Raw genomic sequence first — 24,565 nt, 5'->3', positions numbered from 1 at the left:
CTTCCTCAGTAACTCGCTCATTTCTTTGTTGTCATCGGTGAAAGTTCCATCTTCCTTTCGCAGGGGCCTGATGCTAGATGTGGTTTTTGATCTTGATTTTGCATAGGAGAAAAAATATTTCGGATTTCTCTCTATTTCACTGATGGCCTTTTGCTCTCTTTGCCTCTCCTGGGTTTTGTATGATTCTTGTAGCTTCCGTTCAATTGTTTCTATTTCTCTACCCAACCTTCTTCGCCGTTCTTGAGATAGGGTGCGACTCTCAAGTTGTTCCGCGATTCGTTTTCTTCACCTATATAGGGAACGACGTTCCCGTTCCAGTCTGCATCTCTTCCTCTTTTTTCTTAGGGGTATGCTGTTTGGACATATTTCTAGTGCTACTGAGCTTATTTTTTCCAGGCACTGGTTCAGGTTTGCATTTTCTAGCTGTTCTTCCCAGTTTATTTCTGTGAAGTCCTGGTTTATTTGCTCCCAGTTTATCTGTTTATTATTGAAGTTGAATTTGCTGAAATCTCCTCCACTGGGAATCTGGACTGGTTTTGAAGGTCTACTCCCCATGCTTGTCAGAACTTCAATTAAGTTGTGATCTGAGTAACAGGTATTTGTAATCATTATGTTCCTGATCAATTCATCATTATTAGTGAAAATGAGGTCCAGCATGTTCTCCTTCCTAGTTGGTTCTACTATTTGCTGGTTTAAGGCAAACCTGTCGCACATCCGTAGCAGGTCATTTGCATGTGCCTGTTCATTTAGGCTACTTCCTGGTATTCTTTCTGATATTACTGTATTAGCCAGGTGCTTCCATTTCAGGTGCCGTAGGTTGAAGTCCCCAAGCAGGATGATGTTCGGAGCTGGATTTGTAAGGTTTTCGAAGCAGTGTTCTATTTTCATTAGTTGGTCTTTAAACTGCTGAGGGTTTGCCTCCGATGACTTATATAAAAGGACAATAACTACATTTAGAATCTCTATTTTGATTATCAGCACTTCCACCATATCATTTGAGGTGTTTAGCAGCTCAGTACAGATGAGTGTGTCTTTGATGTAGAGGCTGACCCTACCCTGCAGCCGGTGTTTCCTATCACATCTGAAAAAATTGTACTCTGAGATCCATATTTCACCATCAAGGTAGTCCTTTGTGTGGGTTTCTGGTATGGCTGCAAACACTGCATTTGCCTCATGAAGGAGACCATCAATAAAGTGAACTTTGTTGGATTTGCGTGTTTTTATACCCTGGATGTTGGCAAATATAAATGTTATCGTGTTAGTGGAAGTACTGGATGCCTTACTTGGTGTTAATATCTGAGGCTCTGGTAAGGAGGCCACTGTGTTTGCGTCCAGGGTGTGTTGTTTTGGAAGTGATTCGTCCAGTTTTGGTAGTAGGGACGGGTGTTGTGTCGTGTAGTACCTGTGTGCTTGTTGATAGTTTGTATTCCAGTCTTGTGGGTATCTCCCTTCCCCTCTGTAATCCTGTAGTGGTTCCATCTGACTGTTCCTCTCTCTTATATTTACTACTCTTTTTCTGCCTTCCTCTTAAAAATTTTCCAGTAATGTCATATTGATCTTCCCGTCTATAACGCTGTGTACCTCTCACATGGAATTCCGGACACTGAAGATTGTTGCATTTTTTGTCCCTAACTGAAAATTGACATAATTTAGGGTGGAAGTATCTACACCCTGTTCCAAAACGGCATGTACTCCTCTCCAACATGTTCCTGCATTTTTGAGGATGCAAAAAATGGCATTTTGCTCCTAATTTTCCATATTTGCATATTCCTTTAGCGTAGAATTTGCAAATGTGTTCCGGTTTTGCGTTTTTCAAGGTATTTATATCTGTGACTGTCTTGTTTACCTCTTTATTGGAGCCATCTCCGTTTTTCGTCCCAATTCCTTCATCTATGCACTCTGTTTCACTGTTACTCTCATCGTTTATATTACCTGACTCTGCAATATTGCTGTTATTTTGTACCACAATAGTCTCCTCCTCCACACTACTGCTGCGGTTCTCTAAACTATCTGTTCCTGAGTTTTGGTCGTTATCCAATGTTGTCTTTTCCCAGTCTGCATATATCACTGGTAGCTTGTCTGTGAATGATAATCTCTGTGACTCGGGTATGTTTTTCATCAGTTTAGTTATGTTCTCTAAAATTAATCTGTCATCTTTGCAAACCCAGTAAATTCCTTGCCTTTTTGTGCATCCTGGAGCTAATTCTGTACAGCCCAGGTGAAATCTTATGTTACAGATGCAACACTGGACGCCTGCATTACGTTTTCCAAGAACTCCCGAACACTCGCCACACCTCTCCATTGTCTGATGTATTGTATTTGAGGTTCACTGTATGGATCACTTGTTGATGTCAGTCCTTTTAACTCTTTATAAAATTATATGTATATATTTATATGTTTAATATTTATAATATTATATGTATACTGTATATTTGTAATATTATGTATGTTATTTTGTTCAAACTTTATGGCAGGTACTTAGCGTAGGGTAGCGAAGCTGGTCCCCGGTCGGTACAGGTGACCTCTTGTTGTCCAAGCACCTATGTGCTTTAATATACCTACAATTTTCTCTCATTTTTTATTTTTTTTCTTGGTTTGTAACTGTTATCATTTTTTATAAATTTTGCAAGTATTTACCTACTTAAAATTTTCTTAGATTAAGGACCTGGCCGAAATGCTGCGCATACTAGTGGCTTTATAAGATTGTAATTACTATGCTATGTATCCTCAATCCCAATGTACCTTCTTGTATATATATAAATGAATGTATTATGCAAGTACCTAAACTGTAATTACATTAAACTGAGTTTTAGTTTACTTACAGTAAATAAATTTTCTTCTTTTATTAGTGTCCCTGGCTCAAAAAAAGAAGGCAGTAGAAGATGTGGAGCTTCAGAAGAGATCCAGAGAGGAGCAACAACATACCATTCAAGAAATGCTGCATTATCTCACATATTACAAGAAGAAGAGAGAGATTTTAACCGAACATACTAACGAGTTATGTGGAATTTTCCCTTCATATCTAAGCAAGGTAAGCTAACAGCTTAAATTAAATGTGTGTTGCAATTCAGTTCTTCATAAACATTTCTCCAGCAGAACTTTAGACTTATATATACTAATTTTATACTTTATGTCTTGCTATTTATGGCTTTGACAGGTAGACAATTCCATAGTTTTAATAGACTGGTGTCTTTTACATGTGAACTTTTATCAAAAATTTTCATTATTTATATAATCTAATTTCTTTAGTATTTTCAGACAAATTTGTAAATGTCTTAAATCCCAATAAATATTTTATATATTACAGGATCCTAACAAGTACACTATTGAAGAGAAGCACTTATCACCCAAAAATAATAGTGGAATCCTGGCTCTTTTGAAGCAAGGGCAAAAGTTGTGTACTGACAAGCTGATTACTACTGGCCTCCATTGTCTTGCCTGCACTTTGTTTCCCATCAATCATATCACTCATTCTTACAGGTTTGAGACAGAGAGGGACAAGATCATCCAAGAGGAACAACCGCAACAGTGTGGGAAGTGGGCGAAGTGTTACCCGTTACCGCACATCGGCGATCTACAATAGTTTCTCCACAAAGATACAAACCAATGCCGTTCTCTCAAATAGACTATGTGGCTGTTAGAGAAAAAGGAAATTTTATGGTAAACATGTTCATACTATCCCCAAGTCGATCGGATAAGAATTGAATTTTTTAGAAATATTTGTTCGTCGGACATAAAAATATGTCTACTCGGGCAGCTTCAAGTGACCCCCGATAGACACGATCTTGTGTCCGCGGGGGGAGTAAAGTGTTTATTAATAAAAACAAAATCGCCCTTCTTGGGTTCAGTCATCCTGGCTGCTTTAATTTGTTCCGAACCATAATGGAAACTGACCCAAGTATAGGATGGATTAGCCCAAGTATCGCGTTTTCAAAAGGGTCGCCCGTGTTGGAAAAGACGAACGCTGAAAGAATATTGTTGAAAACATCTTGATACAATACAATACAATACAATACAATACAATTTTATTTAGGTAAGGTACATACATACAATAAATTTTTACAAGGATTGGTTGACTTATAGGTAGAGCTAGTACATACAATGCCTAAAGCCACTATTACGCAAAGCGTTTCGGGCATGATAAACTTAAATGACAAGCTTAATACTAATTGAGCATAATGAGTAGAATGAAAACAAGAAATGAAAACATAGATGAAAAAGCAGCACAAATACAATTATGTCGACAAACAGCGCTCTTTAAAGAAAAAACAGACATTGGTTGACAATAGAAGGGTAAGGTAGGTTACAGGGAATTTATTAGGCATAGCTTCGCTTTTAACTTAAACTGGTTGAGAGAGGTACAGTCTTTAACATGGTTGTGTAGGTCATTCCACATTCTGGGCCCCTTGATTTGTAGAGCATTTCTAGTTTGATTAAGTCGTACTCTAGGAATATCAAAACTGTATTTATTTCTGGTGTGGTGCTCATGGGTTCTGTTACAACCTTCTATGAAGCTTTTGAGATCAGGATTGGCATTATAGTTTAGCGTTTTATATATGTATAATACACATGAGAGAATGTGCAGTGACTTAATGTCTAACATATTCAGAGATTTGAGTAGGGGTACCGAGTGATGTCTGGGGCCAGAATTGGATATTGTCCTAATAGCAGCTTTGTGTTGAGTAATTAGAGGACGTAAGTGATTTTGGGTAGTAGAGCCCCAAGCACAAATACCATAGTTGAGATATGGATAGATAAGGGAGTAATAGAGAGTCACCAGGGCAGGGCGTGGTACATAATATCTGATCTTAGAAAGAATGCCCACAGTTTTTTTAACTTTTTTTTATATGTTTAGAATGTGTCCCTGGAAATTCAGCTTGTGGTCAATGAGAATGCCAAGGAATTTGCCATCTAATTTGTTACAAATTTGGGTATTGTTTATTTTGAGATTTATTTGATTAGAGGATTTATTGCCAAACAGAATATAGAAGGTTTTGTCAATGTTAAGGGTGAGTTTGTTGGCAGTTAGCCACAGATGGACTTTATTTAGCTCAGTATTTACTGTGGCATTTAGAGCAAGGGGATCAGGACTGGAGTAAATGAAGGTTGTGTCGTCAGCAAATAGAATTAGTTTGAGGTGTTGGGAGGCATTTGGAAGGTCATTAATGTAGATGAGAAAGAGGAGAGGGCCAAGTATGCTGCCCTGGGGAACACCAATGTTGATGGGTAGGGTGGGAGAAATTGTATTTCTCACAGAAACATATTGGAGCCTGTCAGTAAGGTAGGATATGAGGTATTGTAGGGAGTGTCCTCTGACTCCATAATGATGTAATTTAAGAAGAAGGTTTTGGTGGTTGACAGTATCAAAAGCTTTACGCAGGTCCACAAATAACCCAACAGGGAACTCATTTTTATCAAGAGCTGTATGAATCGAGTTAAGCATACTAATAAGTGCATCGTTAGTGCTTTTTTTGGGTCTGAAGCCATATTGGCAAGGGCTAAGTATATTGAGTTTGGCTAGATATGAGTAAAGCTGCTTATAGATTAATTTTTCAAAAAATTTTGACAAGTTTGGCAGGATAGATATAGGTCTGTAGTTGTTAACATCTGTGAGATCACCACATTTGTGGACAGGCGTTACTCTAGCTTTTTTTAGAATATCTGGGAAGGTTTGGAGTTCAAGTGACTTGTTGAAGAGCAAAGCAATAGCAGGGGCTAAAGATCTGGAGGCTTTTTTGTAAATTAAAGTTAGTATCTCCTCAAGGGCACCAGACTTGGTTTTAAGGGAAAGGATTATCTCATTGACGTCAGTGGAATTAATAGGCTTTAGGTACAGAGACTGTGGATAGTTACCTGTAAGATAGTCCTTAATGTCTGTACTGGAAGATGGAATATCATTTGCAAGGGATGAACCAATGGAAGAGAAGAACCTATTGAACTCAATAGCAGAATCAGAGGCTGAAAGCTGACCATATATTGTATAATTAACAAAGATATGCTAATAAAACCTAAAATCTTATATGCCTCCAGAAGGACCCAGATATGAACATTATTATGATTGCACCAAATGAAATATATCATGTTGGAGGACAAAGATATATCAATTTTAAATTAAGTTTCGTCTCCCGCCTGGGCGAGAGAGATGAGGCGACTCTCGCCCCATCTATTGGAGATTCTGTCCACTAAAGGCCCAAAGCTACTCAAACCCTCCTAGCATTACTTAAGTAATGAAGTAATATGGTATATTTACTCACTATAATGTGAGTGCTGAATGCAGAACATGAGAAAACATATATTTACTCCAAACTAATATAATTTCATTATGAAATAAGTAAATAAGTAGCATCAAAGGAAGACGACGGTCCAAGCGTCAATGTTGTGGAGCGACTTATCCAAGATATATCGTTGTTTGGAAAGTGTTTGTTGGCAAATCCAGTTGTCGCACTTCTCTGCACAAATTATCACAAATTTAAATAATAATGTTAACAAGTAGAATACGTATTTTTAATATAATCTAACATAACTAGCCAGAAAACATTTAACATTTATTAAAAAAATATATGTTTGGAAGTTAAATCGACTTCATAGGATAATAGTTTTGTTATATATACTTGTTATTCGTTGACATGCGTTCGCTACTTAAACTACCATGTACTGTACTTATGTAAAATCTCCCATGTCTCTTCGCTCGGCTTAGACTCGCTTACAAGTATCTCTGGGAATTCTCATTATCTGCTGATGTAGACCTGACCAAATGTAAACTGTGTCAACAAAATTATTCGCACACCCTCAGTCACTATGTGATGTCTTGCCTACAATAAGCAAATGCTGGATACTTCTGTAGCGAGTAGATTATCCCAATAATATACTCGCTCCAAATGCATTGTTAATATTCCTGTCAACCTTTGGAGATGAATGAGGTGGGGCGTTGCCCGGGCAACACGGTGAGGTGTTGCCCGAGCATATAAGCAGCAGAATAGCAAACATTAACCAGGCTGGTCACCATTTCGTCCGGGAGACATCTCCCGTCACGCTGGGTGCAGTCGCACCTCCACAGATCTCCAGTATCATCTATTGATACTGGTAATGGATCAAAAGGGCCACCACTTACGAGCTATTCATGCCTGTGCCACGTTTTGGGTGGCTTCATCTTCATCTTAACACATTCATAAGGGAGACATCTCCCGTCATGCAGGGTGCATTGCACCTCCACAGATCTCCAGTATCAGCTTTTGATACTGATAATGGCTTAAAAGGGCCACCACTTACGGGCTATTCATGCCCGTGCCACCTTTTGGGTGGCTTAATCTTCATCAATCAATCAATCCCTTCTCCACACGGGAGACATCTCCCGTCACGCAGGGTGCAGTTGCACCTCCACAGATCTCCAGTATCAGCTCTTGATACTGGTAATGGCTCAAAAGGGCCACCACTTACGGGCTATTCATGCCCGTGCCACCTTTTGGGTGGCTTAATGTTTATCAATCAATCAAACATTAACCAGAGTCTACTTTCAAGTGTGGTCTAGAGCAGACACTTGCGAGATACTGTACCGACGCTCAGTGCGCTCAACTCACATCAAAGTATCACCTGTGTACTTCTGTATATTCGACCAAATATATATATATTATCTTAGTGTCTGTGTTTATTTGTCACCATACTTTACGTAACAATAGAACCGTTACATTGGTGACCCCAGATAGTTTCGACGATACCCAGCCACGATGGACTACAACATGGACTCTCACTGGACCTCCACTGCTGCTGCTTGCTGTGGACCACAGCCACCTGTCGTGGAACGTTGCCAATACCCTTGCCACAGCTATGATTTTCATCGCGATCATCTCTGCATTTTCATCTACTACGGCTTGCTGCTCCACGATCACTACTCACTCATCTGGCAGCTTCATCAGTAACTACATAATATGGGATCTACAGCCTGTCCTGCCGACTCTCCGTCGCTGCCAGGGCACTGCTTGTTCTACAGGGGCGCCCACGAAAGCTGCTCTTTCATCAGATTCATCTACACGTTCACTGCATTCTGATACTCTGCCGACTCAAGCACTTTGCGCAGTACAGGACTTACAGCTTGCGTTTCCGACTCTTCGTCGCCTCCAGGACAATTCAGCTCTAGCAGTGATTCCCTCGTTGTCCTAACTACGTGCCTACATTACCTCCTATTGTCCTGGTGCCCGAGTCCATCCGCCCCGGATCTAAATGCTCCACCAACAACCCAAGACGCTACAGCTTCGACACAGAGCAGACAGCAGACTACGACCGCATCGAGCCGCCACGCTCTCGCTCCCTGAGTTCAGACACTCACAATTCTCAATCGAGCCGCCACGTTCTCCCACATAGAGCTCCACGACTCCGGCCTCACTCAGCTCTCTGCTCTGCTCCAGGCTTCGTCTCAACGTCTGCGACACTGCTAAATCCAGAGACACATCCGCCGACTACGCAGTTCACTTTTCGACCACAGTTACCAGCAGCACCGCCACCTACGACGACGGACGATCCTGTACGACCTCCCACCCTACAACCCCAGTTACCAGCCGCACCACAACCTGATCCTACGACGACGGACGATCCTGTGCGACCTCCCACCCTACGACCCCAGTTAGATGACATCAGCGAAGAGGAGGAAGTTAACTTTGATGGTTATGTAACGCGAGCAGGGCGTACAATTCACCGACCAGCTAAGTTCCTTGATCAAGTATTTTTCCTTTCATCCCCTGGGAGGGGAAGTTCTGTAGCGAGTAGATTACCCAATAATATACTCGCTCCAAATGCATTGTTAACGTCAACCTTTGGAGATGAATGAGGTGAGGTGTTGCCCAGGCAACACGGTGAGGTGTTGCCCGAGCATATAAGCAGCAGAATAGCAAACATTAAACAACTTGCACTTCAAATACTAGGACAAAAACAGTGGAAAGATAATGTGGAAATAATTACCACCATTTTGTATCTTGGAGCAGTCGCTAAAGGCAAAGGACTCAACATAACTTTAAACAGGATCCCATCCCATATTGGAATCCCATTAAATGAAAAAGCTGATGAAATTGCTAAATTGGCAACTCGTCATCCAGTGACACATAAAACAATTCAACCCAGCCTAGAGAACATAAAAAACATCATCACCAAAAAACTCTCACATCTCAACAAAGCCTACCTGCACCAGAGAATAGCTGAAGGTTCGCCATCTGCAACATGGTATCTTCAGGCTACCAAATTTGAAAGGTTAAATATCCCAAAAGGAATCCACAGGGAAATAGCAGTTAGGTTATATAGACTACGTCTAGGTTACAGATGCAACTGGGAGATTGGTGAACCCCGACAGAGAGAGTGCATCTTCTGCCAAACTGTCACAGAAAAGCCATTACTTCACTATCTACTGGAATGTGAAGCAACCAATGACCTTAGAAGAGCTTTAAGAGTTCCTAAATCATGCAGTGGCCACCCTGAAGCCATCAACACAGCCACTCTCCTGGTCAACAAAGGTGTCCAGCAGCTGGTCACCCTCATAAAGACTGTGAAGCAGTATCCTCCCCCGCGATAACAGCTTGATGGTTAAAAGCAACCTCAGAATACTGAGAAAAAAAAATTGTACCACGTACGGGCTATTCATGCCCGTGCCACCTCTTGGGTGGCTTAATCTTTATCAATCATCAATCAATCAAACATTAAACAGAGTCTACTTTCAAGTGTGGTCTAGAGCAGACACTTGCGAGATAAGAACATAAGAACATAAGAACAAAGGTAACTGCAGAAGGCCTATTGGCCCATACGAGGCAGCTCCTATTCTATAACCACCCAATCCCACTCATATACTTGTCCAACCCGTGCTTGAAACAATCGAGGGACCCCACCTCCACAATGTTACGCGGCAATTGGTTCCACAAATCAACAACCCTGTTACTGAACCAGTATTTACCCAAGTCTTTCCTAAATCTAAACTTATCCAATTTATATCCATTGTTTCGTGTTCTGTCCTGTGTTGATACTTTTAATACCCTATTAATATCCCCCCGGTTATGTCCATTCATCCACTTGTAAACCTCTATCATGTCACCCCTAACTCTTCGCCTTTCCAGTGAATGCAACTTAAGCTTTGTTAATCTTTCTTCATATGAAAGATTTCTAATTTGGGGAATTAACTTAGTCATCCTACGCTGGACACGTTCAAGTGAATTTATATCCATTCTATAATATGGCGACCAAAACTGAACTGCATAATCTAAATGGGGCCTAACTAGAGCAAGATATAGCTTGAGAACCACACCAGGTGTCTTGTTACTAACGCTGCGATTAATAAATCCAAGTGTCCGATTTGCCTTATTACGAACATTTATGCATTGATCCTTATGTTTTAAATTCTTACTAATCATAACTCCCAGATCCCTTTCGCAATCCGACTTCGCAATCACAACACCATCTAGCTCGTATCTTGTAACTCTATCATCATTACCTAACCTCAGAACTTTACATTTATCAGCATTAAACTGCATCTGCCAATCCTTTGACCATTTCAAAACCCTATCTAGATCAACTTGAAGTGATAGTGAGTCCTCCTCCGAATTAATTTCCCTACCGATTTTCGTATCATCGGCAAATTTGCAAATGTTGCTACTCAAACCTGAATCTAAATCATTTATATATATTATAAACAACAGAGGTCCCAGGACAGAGCCTTGAGGCACTCCACTTACAACATTTTCCCACTCTGACTTGATTCCATTTATACTAACTCTCTGTTTCCTTTGGTATAGCCATGCCCTAATCCAGCTTAATATAGCACCCCCAATACCATGAGACTCTATTTTTTTAATCAGTCTTTCATGTGGCACTGTATCAAAAGCTTTGCTAAAGTCAAGGTATACAACATCGCAATCCTTACCACTATCAACTGCCTCAACAATGCTAGAATAAAAAGATAACAAATTTGTTAAACATGAACGGCCATTTATAAAACCATGTTGCGACTCAATTATTAATTTATGTTTTTCAAGATGAAGACGAATTTTATTTGCTATTATAGATTCGAGTAACTTTCCCACAATAGACGTTAGGCTAATTGGTCGATAGTTAGACGCAAGTGATCTATCTCCTTTCTTAAAAACTGGTATCACATTAGCAACTTTCCAAAACTCTGGCACTCTGCCTGACTCTATTGATTTATTAAATATGGTTGACAGTGGGTCACAAAGCTCCTCTTTGCATTCTTTAAGCACCCTAGCAAACACTTCATCCGGCCCTGGGGATTTGTTTGGTTTGAGTTTTACTATTTGTTTAAGAACATCCTCCCTGGTAACTGCTAAACTCGTCAACCTGTCCTCGTCCCCACCCACATAGACTTGTTCGGCTGAAGGCATATTGTTAAGTTCCTCTTTAGTAAATACAGATACAAAATATTTATTAAAAATACTACTCATCTCTTCATCACTATCTGTTATTTGACCTGTCTCAGTTTTTAATGGACCTATCCTTTCCCTAGTCTTAGTACGATATAACTGAAAAAAACCTTTAGGATTTGTCTTTGCTTGCCCTGCTATGCGAACTTCATAGTTTCTTTTTGCTTTCCTTATCTCTTTTTTAACATTTCTAACCAGTTGTACGAATTCCTGTTCTAAAGTGACCTCCCCATTTTTAATCCTTTTGTACCAAGCTCTCTTTTTACCTATAAGGTTCTTCAAATTCTTTGTTATCCACTTTGGGTCATTAGTATACGATCTATTCAATTTGTATGGTATACTACGTTCCTGTGCTTTGTTTAGAATATTCTTAAATAAGTTATATATTGAATCCACATCGAAATCCCCATTTAAGTCACCTATCGCTGGGTTCATGTCTCGCTCCAAGACCGGCCCACACCCCATACCCAAGCCTTTCCAATCAATTTGACCCAAAAAATTTCTTAGGCTATTAAAATCAGCTTTTCGAAAATCTGGCACTTTAACAGAATTTTCTCCTACTGGTCTATTCCATTCTATGCTAAATCTGATTTCTTTGTGATCACTGCTCCCTAGCTCACTCCCTATTTCGATGTCATTAATTTGCGTTTCCCTGTTAGTTAACACTAAATCTAAAATATTATTTTCCCGTGTTGGTTCCTTAATGTGTTGCGTAAGAAAGCAATCGTCAATTAATTCTAGAAAATCTTCTGCTTCACTATTCCCTGTTTTGTTCAACCAGTTTATTCCGCTAAAATTAAAGTCACCCATGACATAAATACAGTTAGATCTAGATGCTCTAGATATTTCATCCCATAGATGCTTTGCTTCCATTCTGTCTAAATTTGGTGGCCTATATATTACTCCTATTATAATATTATTAGCTTTTTCGTTTAATTCAATCCAAATAGTTTCTGTGTGTGGCTCTGTTTTGATTCCCTCTTTGAGACTACATTTCAAATTGTCCCTAACATATATGGCTACTCCACCTCCTCGTCTAATATATCTATCTGTGTGAAATAGTTTAAATCCATATATTTGATATTCAGCTAATAGTTCTCTATTTTCTACATTCATCCACGTTTCGGTAAGTGCAATAATATCTATTTTTTCTGTGCAGACAAGAGCATTTAATTCGTTAATTTTATTTCTTAGACTTCTACTGTTAGTGTAATATACCCTAAGTGAATTGTTATTTTGCGGACCTTCTCTTTCCCTGATCGTTTTGCCAATTCCTTTCTCCCACAAACACATACTTTTATTACCTCCTTCCTCCAAATCAATTCCCATACCTCTATCTACTAACAGTTTAAACCCAAACAAACACCTCTAACCACTTCTTCTAGCGAGTTCGCAACAGCAACAACCCCAGCTCTCGATAGATGCACCCCATCACGAGCATACATTTCATTTCTTCCATAGAAGTGTTCCCAGTTGTCTATGAAAGATATTGCATTTGATTTGCAATATCTTTCCAGCCGGCAATTGACACCAAGTGCCCTCGATATCCATTCATTTCCCACTCCCTTTCTTGGAAGAATGCCACATATGATCGGGATTCCTCCCTTGCTCCTAACTAACTCTATGGCTGTTTTATACCTCTGAATCAGTTTCTCACTCCTGACTCGACCAACATCATTTCCTCCCACGCTAATGCAAATAATGGGATTGTTCCCATTACCAGCCATAATATCATTCATGTTGTTTATAATATCACCAATGCCAGCTCCGGGATAGCAAACCCTTAACCTGTTCCCCCTATCTCTAGCACAAAACGTTCTATCCAAATACCTTATCTGGGAATCTCCCACAACTAATGTTTGCTTAGGTACTTCCTTTACTTTCTGAGGGGCCTGCGCTTCCTTTCTCTTCGTTGCTTTCCCTTTTGCGCGATCCACAGTCTCTCCACAGCACTCGTCCTCCAAAACGTCAAATGAATTTGAAGTTGCTATGGCGTTTGAAGGCGGCTTTATCAAAGTCTTCTTAAGGCCCCTGTCTTTCGCAACTCTAACTGTACCGACGCTCAGTGCGCTCAACTCACATCAAAGTATCACCTGTGTACTTCTGTATATTCGACCAAATATATATATAGTATCTTAGTGTCTGTGTTTATTTGTCACCATACTTTACGTAACAATAGAACCGTTACACTTCGCTAAGATTTCGGGCAGCACATCATTATGAATGAAGTACTTACACATTTCTTGGACACTATTGATGGTGTTATCTCTAAATTCAGCGATTTTTTCACATTCCATTATATAGTGACGCAAAGTGTGCGAATAGTTCTGCTGACAGTTTACATTTAGTCAACTCTACCCTTATTAATATCCCCCTTTGTTATGTTCATTCATAGAATCACTTGATCCATCGTCCAGGCCACGTAACCCAAATTACACTGGTAATAGCACTTATGCTTATTATAATGATTCTAAATTGCATGTACTAAAACGCACTGCCAGAAGAATTAATTGGACTAGCTTATAGAAGGACCCGCACTGCTGAAATGCTTAAGCTCTTTCAAACGGCTCTGGCTGAGGCCAGGGAACGTATGGTAGAGCTGAGGCAGACAGACTGGGAAACTTTTGTCAGTGGTCTCAATTCTCACACGCCGATCGACTTGGAGATCAACTATGAACATGTTTGCCATACAATTTTCGTTTTCTCTAACAGTCACAAAGCCTATTTGAGAGAACGGCATTTTTGTATTGGATCTTCGTGGTAATACTATTGTTTTGTTGACACGACGAGTGTAATTAATCGACGTAGGTTTTTTTTGTTTGTTGCCGGTCTAACGCATCCTTGTTTGACATTTTATACATATTTCCTTGTAGAACATTCTATTGCGAACACATTGGTACAAAAATGAAATACGTACATTGAAAATTAAGGTCAGGACAGTGAAAAGAATAAACTTTTCAAAACTAATTTCGTCGATGTGCAGTAACGGGTAACACTTCACCCACTTCCCACACTCTTGAAGGTGGGTGCGATCATGATTCTACATTTATATGCTATGTACGTGTAGGGAATTTTATTGCGATTTCAGTGTTACCAAATTTAATGCTGTAGAACAAGTATGGAGTTTACAACCCTGAAAAGAATAGAAACATTTCGTCGCTGTTTGGAGCTCACGGCTAGTGATCAATGTATAGTTATTCATTTGCGGCCGGTCTAACGCATCCTTGTGTGACATTTTATACATATGTTCTTGTAGAACATTTTATTGCGAACACATTGGGCGCTGCCCAATAAACTCGCCCCTCGGAGCAAAATTTAAAAAAAAAAAATTTTAATCTTGATGGAACATAAAATGGCCGCCTGTGTTTATGCTGTCGTCAGATGAGGCTGTGACGTCACAGGTGAGGGAAGCACGTACTGCGCATTAATGCCTCCATCCCTCGTTATTTATTTATTTATTATATTTATATATATACAAGAACGTACATTGGGGGTTAAGAGACAACATAGAGTTTAAGTTGGAATTACAATCTTGTAAAGCCACTAGCTATATATAGCGTTTCGGGCAAGTCCTTAAACTAACCTTTGAGCAAATCCTTAAACAAACAAAGTTCTAGAGAAATAATTAGGAGTAAAATTGATAAAAAGTGTTTAACAGGTACATTACAGCTTTACTTTACAAGTACAGATGATTTTAAGCAGGATAATTACAGTAAAATTGTCAAAAAATTGTTTACAGGTACGATGCAAGAATTTTCGACACAAAAGCAGATCAGAACAATACACAATAATGAACAAGGAATCCTAAGTACAATTAGGAAAACATCTCAGGGTTATACATTGGATTACTGAAGCACAATATGAGGATCATTACAAATAGTAATGCAGTAGAATATGCACTCATATTCTATTATTAAGTTAATATTAAGTTCCTTCCTCATGTTAAGTATCTTTGTGGTACTAGGGACATCCAAGGATTATCTTCAAGGCTTCGTTCTGCAGGTTTTCAAGCGCTCTAAGCTTTCTTTCAGTCATCAAGGCAAGCAGAGGTGCAGCATAATCCACTAAAGATCTGATGTATGCAAGGTACATCATTTTGACAATTGTGACATTTATTTATTTATTTATTTATTTATTATTTTATTTATGCATATACAAGAATGTACATAAAAAATGTGAGGATACAAATATGGTAATTACAGTCTTGTAAAGCCACTAGCACGCGCAGCGTTTCGGGCAGGTCCTTAATCTAAGAAAATTTTAAGGAGGTAAATACTTGCAAAATTATAGACAAAAAATGATAACAGATTACATGAAATGAAAAAAAAGATGAGAGAAAATTGTAGGTACAGTATATTAAAGCACATAGGTAGCTAAGATTGATTGCAATGACAGCTTGAATGGTAGTTGACAAAAAAATTGGTAGGCATAATACAGCAGAAACAATATAAGATTGATTGCAATGACAGCTTGAATGGTAGTTGACAAAAATTGGTAGTCACAATACAGCATATGGCTAGCACATAAAAGAAGACAGCAATGAATACAATCATAAGGTTGTTTGAAATTACATAAAAATTAGGAGATTGGGTAACACTAGGTACAGAGCAAATTTAAAGCTCAGTGTAGGAAACTAAGAAGATGAAGTTAGGTACTTTTTGGTTTTGCTTTTAAATAAGGCAAAAGTTTTACAGTTTTTCAATTCACTAGGGAGTGAGTTCCATAAACTAGGTCCCTTAATTTGCATAGAGTGTTTACACAGATTAAGTTTGACCCTGGGGATATCAAAGAGATATTTATTTCTGGTGTGGTGATAATGGGTCCTATTACATCTGTCCAGGGAGAGTTTCAGAGCATGGTTTGCATTTAAGAACAGGGTTTTGTAAATGTAGTTGACACAAGAGAATGTGTGGAGGGAGTTAATATTTAGCAAGTTTAGGGATTTAAACAAGGGAGCTGAGTGTTGTCTGAAAGCTGAGTTAGTTATCATTCTGATAGCAGATTTTTGCTGTGTGATGATGGGCTTAAGGTGGTTTGCAGTGGTAGACCCCCATGCACAGATACCATAATTAAGATAGGGGTAAATTAGTGCATAATATAGTGAGAGGAGAGCAGAGTTAGGAACATAATATCTGATTTTGGAGAGTATACCAACTGTCTTAGAGACTTTCTTAGTTATGTGTTGAATGTGGGTGCTGAAGTTGAGTCTCTTGTCTAGGAATAGGCCAAGAAACTTGCCATCATCTTTATTACTGATGTTAATGTTGTCTATCTGTAGCTGAATTGCATTTGATGATTTGCTTCCAAATAAGATGTAGTAAGTCTTTTCGATGTTTAATGTTAGTTTGTTCGTTGACATCCATAAGTGGACTTTTTTTAATTCATTATTCACAACATTATTTAGTGTATGTGGGTTGAGGTTTGAATAGATAAGAGTAGTATCGTCAGCAAACAGTATAGGTTTGAGAATATTAGAGACATTAGGCAGATCGTTTATATATATAAGAAATAGAAGAGAAATAGAAGAACATTGGCACCATAGCCTGAGTGATAACCTGCAACATCTCCAAGAGGGCTTATGGAGCCTCTCATTATACTGACGACAGAGTTTGAATACAACAGGACAATACAAGGCCAAGGTATTTGAATCTGTTAACATAGTCAAGCTGGGAGCCATCATACAGTTACATCTTGCGAACAGCTCCTCCCTGCCTGGGTGAACACCCGTTTAGTATCTTTGTTTCCTCTGCTGAGATATGACTAAACCTAAGTCCTGACATAAGACTAATACAGAGTTAAGAGTGTTCTGCATGTTAGCATAACAAGTAGTGTGTATCATTATATCATCAGCATATACCCAGTAGTGTGTATCATTATATCATCATGTATGATGATTCATGATACAAGGGGGTCTAAATTGATCTATCGAACGATCTAAATTGGGTACTGAAATATGGTCAAAAGATTGGCAGAGCCGTTTAATTCTGACAAATGTAAGGTTTAGAGGATAGGTAATGACAATAGAGTTAGAAGCAAAAGGCAACATGAAAAGCAAATGGAATACCATGACATATCTATTATCCTAGGAACTAAGCAACACTCCTACAACCAGATACTGTACCACTCTCTAAGGATGGCTTTACACCGTCAACTGACTTAGAAATGGCGAATGAATTTAATAGCTTCTTTTCATCGGTTGGTGCTAACCTTGCCAGTAAAATCCCACAGACTCAGACATATATCAACACATATCTCTCAGGCAGCTATCCAAACTCTCTTCTCCTTTCACCAGTCAGTCCGACAGATGTTGTGTCCATCATACACACACTACAAACCAAAGCTGGGAACATCAGTGAAATCCCATCCATTGTATACAAGAGCGCCTCCCATGCCCTTGCGCAACCTATAGCTCTGCTGTTCAACAAATCCCTTGAGTGTCATACCTTTCCTGATATCCTTAAAAAAGCAAGAATAACGCCAGTTCATAAAGGAGGTCATCCGTCAGACATAAACAACTATAGACCAATATCGAACCTACCCATACTATCAAAAATATTTGAAAAATTATCTACAAACAGCTCTACTCCTACCTCGTAAAATTAAACATTCTTAGCCCCTGTCAGTTTGGCTTCCGCTCCCAAAAGAGTACCAACGATGTAGTTATTAGTCTCCTTAATACCTTGATATAATTTACTCAGCCCTTGACAAAAATGAGTTTCCGATTGGACTCTTCATTGACCTGAGAAAGGCCTTTGATACTGTTAATCACAACTACCTCTTATTTAAACTTCATCATTATGGAATCCGAGGCCATGCACTGGACTATATCCATTAATCCTATCATAGTGATAGACACCAATGTGTAACCATCAATAATATATATCCTCTCCCACTCTATCAATAACCGTTGGAGTGCCACAGGGCAGCATCTTGGGACCTCCCCTATTTCTTATATACATCAATGATCTGCCTAATGTCTATAACATTCTGAAACCTATTTTGTTTGCTGATGATACTACCCTCATCTACTCTAACCCCAACCCACATACACTAAATGATGTTAATAATGAACTAAAAAAAGTCCACTTATGGATGTCAACCAACAAACTAACGCTTAACATAGAAAAGACCTACTATACATCTTATTTGGAAGCAAATCTACAAAATCAATTCAGCTTCAGATAGATAATGTAAACATTAGCAATAAAAATGATGGAAAGTTTCTTGGCCTATTCAGATTCAGATGTTTATTCAGGTAAGGTATATACATACAAGTGATGTTACATTAATGGATTGATATATAGATAGAGCTAGTACATACAATGCCTAAAGCCACTATTACGCAATGCGTTTCGGGCAAGAAAAACATTAATATCTAGAACTTAATACTAATTGAGCATAAAGAATAAAAAGTGTTGAGAACAAATACAAATAAAGATAAAAAAAGGGGGAACATGACTGAAAAAGCAGCACAAATACAATAGGTTGACAAACAGTGTTGATTAAAAAAAAAAGAAAATAACAGACATGGGTTGACAATAGAGGAGTGAGGTAGATTACAGGGAATTTATTAGGTAGTGTTTAGTTTTTATCTTAAACTGGTTGAGAGAGGTACAGTCTTTAACATGGTTGGGAAGGTCATTCCACATTCTGGGCCCCTTGATTTGCAGAGCATTTCTAGTTTGATTAAGACGTACTCTAGGAATATCAAAACTGTATTTATTTCTGGTGTGGTGCTCATGGGTTCTGTTACAACCTTCAATGAAGCTTTTAAGATCAGGATTGGCATTATAGTTTAGCGTTTTATATATGTATAATACACATGAGAGAATGTGCAGTGACTTAATATCTAACATATTAAGAGATTTGAGTAGGGGTAAAATTCCTAGACAAGAGACTCAACTTCAGTACCCACATACAACACATAACTAAGAAAGTCTCTAAAACAGTTGGTATACTCTCCAAAATCAGATATTATGTACCTAACTCTGCTCTCATCTCTCTATATTATGCACTAATCTATCCCTATCTCAACTATGGTATCTGTGCATGGGGTTCAACCACTGCAAACCACCTCAAGTCCATCATCACCCAGCAAAAATCTGCTATCAGAATAATATCAAATTCTGCTTTCAGACAACACACAGCCCCCTTGTTTAACTCCCTAAACATGCTAAACATAATCTCACTCCATAAATTCTCTTGTGTCAACTACATTTACAAAACCCTGTTCTTAAATGCAAATCCTTGTCTGAAACTCTTCCTGGACAGATGTATTAGGACCCATTATCACCACACCAGAAATAAATATCTCTTTGATATTCCCAGAGTTAAACTTAATCTGTGTAAACACTCCATGCAAATAAAGGGAACCAGTTTATGGAACTCACTCCCTACTGAATTGAAAAGCTGTCCAACTTTTACATCATTCAAAATCAATACTAAAAAGTACCTAATTTCATCCTCATAGTTTTTCACTTTTTGCCTAAAATTGCACTGTATCTATTGCTACCCAATCTCCCAACCTTTATGTTCCCAATTTGAACATCTTTACCATTGTGATCATTGCTGTTGTAGCGAGTAGATTATCCCAATAATATACTCGCTCCAAATGCATTGTTAATATTCCTGTCAACCTTTGGAGATGAATGAGGTGAGGCGTTGCCCGAACATATAAGCAGCAGAATAGCAAACATTCACTAGAGGGCTCACACGCTGACAGCACGGGAGACATCTCCCGTCACGCAGGGTGCAGTCGCACCTCCACAGATCTCCAGTATCTTCTATTGATACTGGAAATGGCTCAAAAGGGCCACCACTTATGGGCTATTCATGCCCAAGCCACCTTTTGGGTGGCTTAATCTTCTCTCTCTCTCTCTCATCACTGAGCCACCACCATCTGGTCACCATTTGGTCCGGGAGACATCTTCCGTCACGCAGGGTGCAGTCGCACCTCCACAGATCTCCAGTATCATCTATTGATACTGGTGATGGCTCAAAAGGGCCACCACTTACGAGCTATTCATGCCTGTGCCACCTTTTGGGTGGCTTCATCTTCATCTTAACACATTCACAAGGGAGACATCTCCCGTCATGCAGGGTGCATTCGCACCTCCACAGATCTCTAGTATCAGCTCTTGATACTGGTAATGGCTTAAAAGAGCCACCACTTACGGGCTATTTATGCCCGTGCCACCTTTTGGGTTGCTTCATCTTCATCTTAACACATTCATAAGGGAGACATCTCCCGTCATGCAGGGTGCATTCGCACCTCCACAGATCTCCAGTATCAGCTTTTGATACTGATAATGGCTTAGAAGTGTAACAAGAGACTTTGAACTAGGCACCCCGCAGGGTGGTGTCCTCAGTCCTACCTTATTCAATATCTTAATAAACACGCTGTTAAACTCTGTACCGAGCAAACCCAACGTCCACATCATTAGCTATGCTGATGATATAATGATACACACCGCTGGTTATGCTAACACGCAGAACACTCTTAACTCTGTATTAGACTCATGTCAGGACCTAGGTTTAATTATCTCAGCAGAGAAAACAAAGATATTAAATCGGCGCCCACCCAGGCAGGGAGGAGCTGTTCGCAAGATGCAACTGTCTGATGGCTCCCAGCTTGACTATGTAAACAGATTCAAATACCTTGGCCTTGAGGTGCCACTGTACGGTCCTGTTGTATTCAGACTCTGTCGTCAGTTTAAAGAGAGGCTCCGAGCTCTCAAGGCTGTTGCAGGTTATCACTCAAGCTATGGTGCCAATGTCAGAATTGTCAAAATGATGTACTTTGCATACATCAGATCTTTAGTAGATTATGCTGCACCTCTGCTTGCTTTGATGCCTGAAAGAAAGCTTGGAGGGCTTGAAAAATTGCAAAACGAAGCCTTGAGGATAATCCTTGGGTGCCCTCGTACCACAAAGATACTTAATATGAGAAAGGAACTTAATATTCTGAGCGTTGTTGATCGTGTTACTGAAATTAACTGTCAAATTGGTATAAAAATGCTTAGGCTAACTCATCCTAATCCTTGCACAGAAGCCCTCCAGAATTTCTTTATTGAAGATCAGCATTGTTCCAAATGGATAACAAAAACTGGAACCCAACTCAGAATGTATCAGGTTCATGATTTGTACCAAGAGAAACAACAGCGGCACTTTCCTGCACCGTGGGAGGTTACACCCTTTCCAGTTTTAATCCCTCCCTTTCCACCCAAGAAGCAAATTAGAGATCAGCCCAAGCTTCGTCTTGAGGCAAAGCTCAACGCCTTAAGCCATATTGATGCTCTGTCCACAGAGCATTCTCTCTCTCAAATTATATACACTGATGGTTCCCTACACCGCACCACGGGTGCAGCTGGAAGTGCAGTTGTCCTGACAATGGGCGATGGCCTATACTTTGAGTGGGGAGTCCGTATAAACAACTGGGCCTCTACCCTTCAGACTGAACTATTTGCCTTGATCCTTGCACTGAAATGTGTACAAGTCTCAAAACTTGATACATTAATTGTAAGTGACTCCTTATCATCCTTAAATGCTCTCAACTCTTTAAGACATAACTGTAACATGCTCGTGTCCGAAGCTAGACACAAATACAACAAAATTACTAAGGATGGTAACAGAGTCCATTTCATGTGGTCTCCATCTCATGTTGGCCTCCGAATGCATGATAGAGCTGATAAGTTAGCCAAAGAATCTGCCTTTAAAGGAGCCGTTGAGTGTAACCTTGGATTGTCAATGAGCAATCTGAGAGCAGCTGTACACCGAGAACTTCAACAAGATCTTGTAGATCTGAGGCAAAGTGAAATTGACACCAGTAATTCCATCTATCATCATACTATCATGCAAGAGGAGCCACACATCTATGGATCATCCAATAAAATCAGCAGACTTCTAGATGTTACTACTGCTCGGCTTAGACTCGGTTACAAGTATCTCTGGGAATTCTCATTATCTGCTGATGTAGACCTGACCAAATGTAAACTGTGTCAACAAAATTATTCGCACACCCTCCGTCACTATGTGATGGAGTGCGAAAAGATACGTGAATTTAGAGACAATTCTATAACCAATGTTCCAGCGATGTGTCAATATTTCATTCAAAATGATCTGCTACCAGAAATTTTAGCCAAATATCCCCAGTTTGCTAACTGTAGGTAGTAACTAAGTGATTGTAACCTATCCACCGCTGCCCACTGGATGGGGGGCGGTGTGCAGGACAAACATATAAATTTTGACACTAGCTCTCCACATATGTCAGTTGCTTAATTTAGAACCTGTACTTGAGGTCGATCTCGAACCCATTGTTGATGTGATGACTTATATTGAATTTTGTAACTAGCTCATCAAGATTGTAACTTGCTTAGCTAAATGAATTGTGGGGTTCAGTCCCTGAGCCCATTATGTGCCTCTGTAACCCTTTCCACTACCGCCCACAAGATGGGTATGGGGTGCATAATAAATGAACTAAACTAACTGTGTACTTCTGTATATTAGACCAAATATATATATAGTATCTTAGTGTCTGTGTTTATTGTCACCATACCATTACGTAACAATAGAACCGTTACATTGGTGACTCCAGAGAGTTTCGACGATACCCAGCCACGATGGACTACAACTGGACCTCTACTGCTACTGTTTGCTGTGATGGAACACTGCCAACACCCTCGCCACAGCTATGATTTTCATCGCGTCCATCTCTGCATTTTCATCTACTACGGCTTGCTGCTTCACGATCGTTACTCACTCATCTGACAGCCTCATCAATGATTACATCATGTTGGATCTACAGCTTGTCCTGCCGACTCTCCGTCGCTGCCAGGGCACTGCTTGTCCTACGCCCACGACAGCTGCTCTGTCATCAGATTCATCTACACGTTCACTGCATTTTGATACTCGGCCGACTCAAGCCCTTTGCGCAGTACAGGGCTTACAGCTTGCGTTTCCGACACTTCGTCGCCTTCAGGACAATTCAGCTCTAGATGTGATTACCTCGTTGTCCTAACTACGTGCCTACATTACCTCCTAATGTCCTGGTGCCCGAGCCCATCCGCCCCGGATCTAAATGCTCCACCAGCGACCCAAGGACGCAACAATTATGCATATTCTTCTCCTGCTACACCGAGCTTGTCCACACGCTGCCTACATCTTTTATTGGTACCAGACTACAATTTCCACAGTCAACAATGTAGTACTCGGCGTGTACAGTCCTAATCAACCCAAGACGCTACAGCTTCGACACAGAGCAGACAGCAGACTACGACCGCATGGAGCCGCCACGCTCTCGCTCCCCGAGTTCAGACACTCACAATTCTCAATCGAGCCGCCACGCTCTCCCACATAGAGCTCCACGACTCCGGCCTCACTCAGCTCTCTGCTCTGCTCCAGGCTTCGTCTCAACGTCTGCGACACTGCTAAATCCAGAGACACATCCGCCGACTACGCAGTTCACTTTTTCGACCACAGTTACCAGCAGCATCGATCGCCACCTACGACAACGGACGATCCTGTACGACCTCCCACCCTATAACCCCAGTTACCAGCCGCACCACAACCTGATCCTACGACGACGGACGATCCTGTGCGACCTCCCACCCTACGACCCCAGTTACCAGCCGCACCACAACCTGATCCTACGACGACGGACGATCCTGTGCGACCTCCCACCCTACGACCCCAGTTAGATGACATCAGCGAAGAGGAGGAAGTTAACTTTGATGGTTATGAAACGCGAGCAGGGCGTACAATTCACCGACCAGCTAAGTTCCTTGATCAAGTATTTTTCCTTTCATCCCCTGGGAGGGGGAGTTCTGTACCGAGTAGATTATCCCAATAATATACTCGCTCCAAATGCATTGTTAATATATATTCCTGTCAACCTTTGGAGATGAATGAGGTGAGGCGTTGCCCGGGCAACACGGTGAGGAGTTGCCCGAGCATATAAGCAGCAGAATAGCAAACATTCACCAGAGTCTACTTTCAAGTGTGGTCTAGAGCAGACACTTGCGAGATACTGTACCGACGCTCAGTGCGCTCAACTCACACCAAAGTATCACCTGTGTACTTCTGTATATTAGACCAAATATATATATAGTATCTTAGTGTCTGTGTTTATTGTCACCATACCATTACGTAACAATAGAACC

The 24,565-nt window shown here is 40.1% G+C and overlaps 1 protein-coding gene across 5 annotated transcripts in view; it reads left to right on the top strand.

Annotated features, from left to right (window-relative positions):
- The window catches only part of LOC138371337 (tripartite motif-containing protein 59-like), a 395,572-nt gene that overhangs the window by 40,131 nt on the left and 330,876 nt on the right, over window positions 1–24,565 (top strand). For 2 of the 5 annotated variants that reach the window (XR_011230403.1, XR_011230401.1), the window contains exons 3-4: window positions 2,850–3,031; window positions 3,308–7,636. The exons of 2 other annotated variants lie outside the window; for them this stretch is intronic. The gene's annotated coding sequence lies outside the window, so the exon portion shown is untranslated. Of the gene's footprint in view, window positions 1–2,849; window positions 3,032–3,307; window positions 7,637–24,565 lie in introns of those variants that run through there. One more of the 5 variants, XR_011230402.1, reaches the window with a different exon arrangement.

The sequence above is a fragment of the Procambarus clarkii genome, chromosome 35, assembly GCF_040958095.1.
Source record: "Procambarus clarkii isolate CNS0578487 chromosome 35, FALCON_Pclarkii_2.0, whole genome shotgun sequence".
In the NCBI taxonomy this organism is placed as follows: Eukaryota; Metazoa; Arthropoda; class Malacostraca; order Decapoda; family Cambaridae; genus Procambarus; species Procambarus clarkii.
Note: the sequence above shows the minus strand (reverse complement) of the source record. Positions and strands in the feature narration are given on the sequence as shown.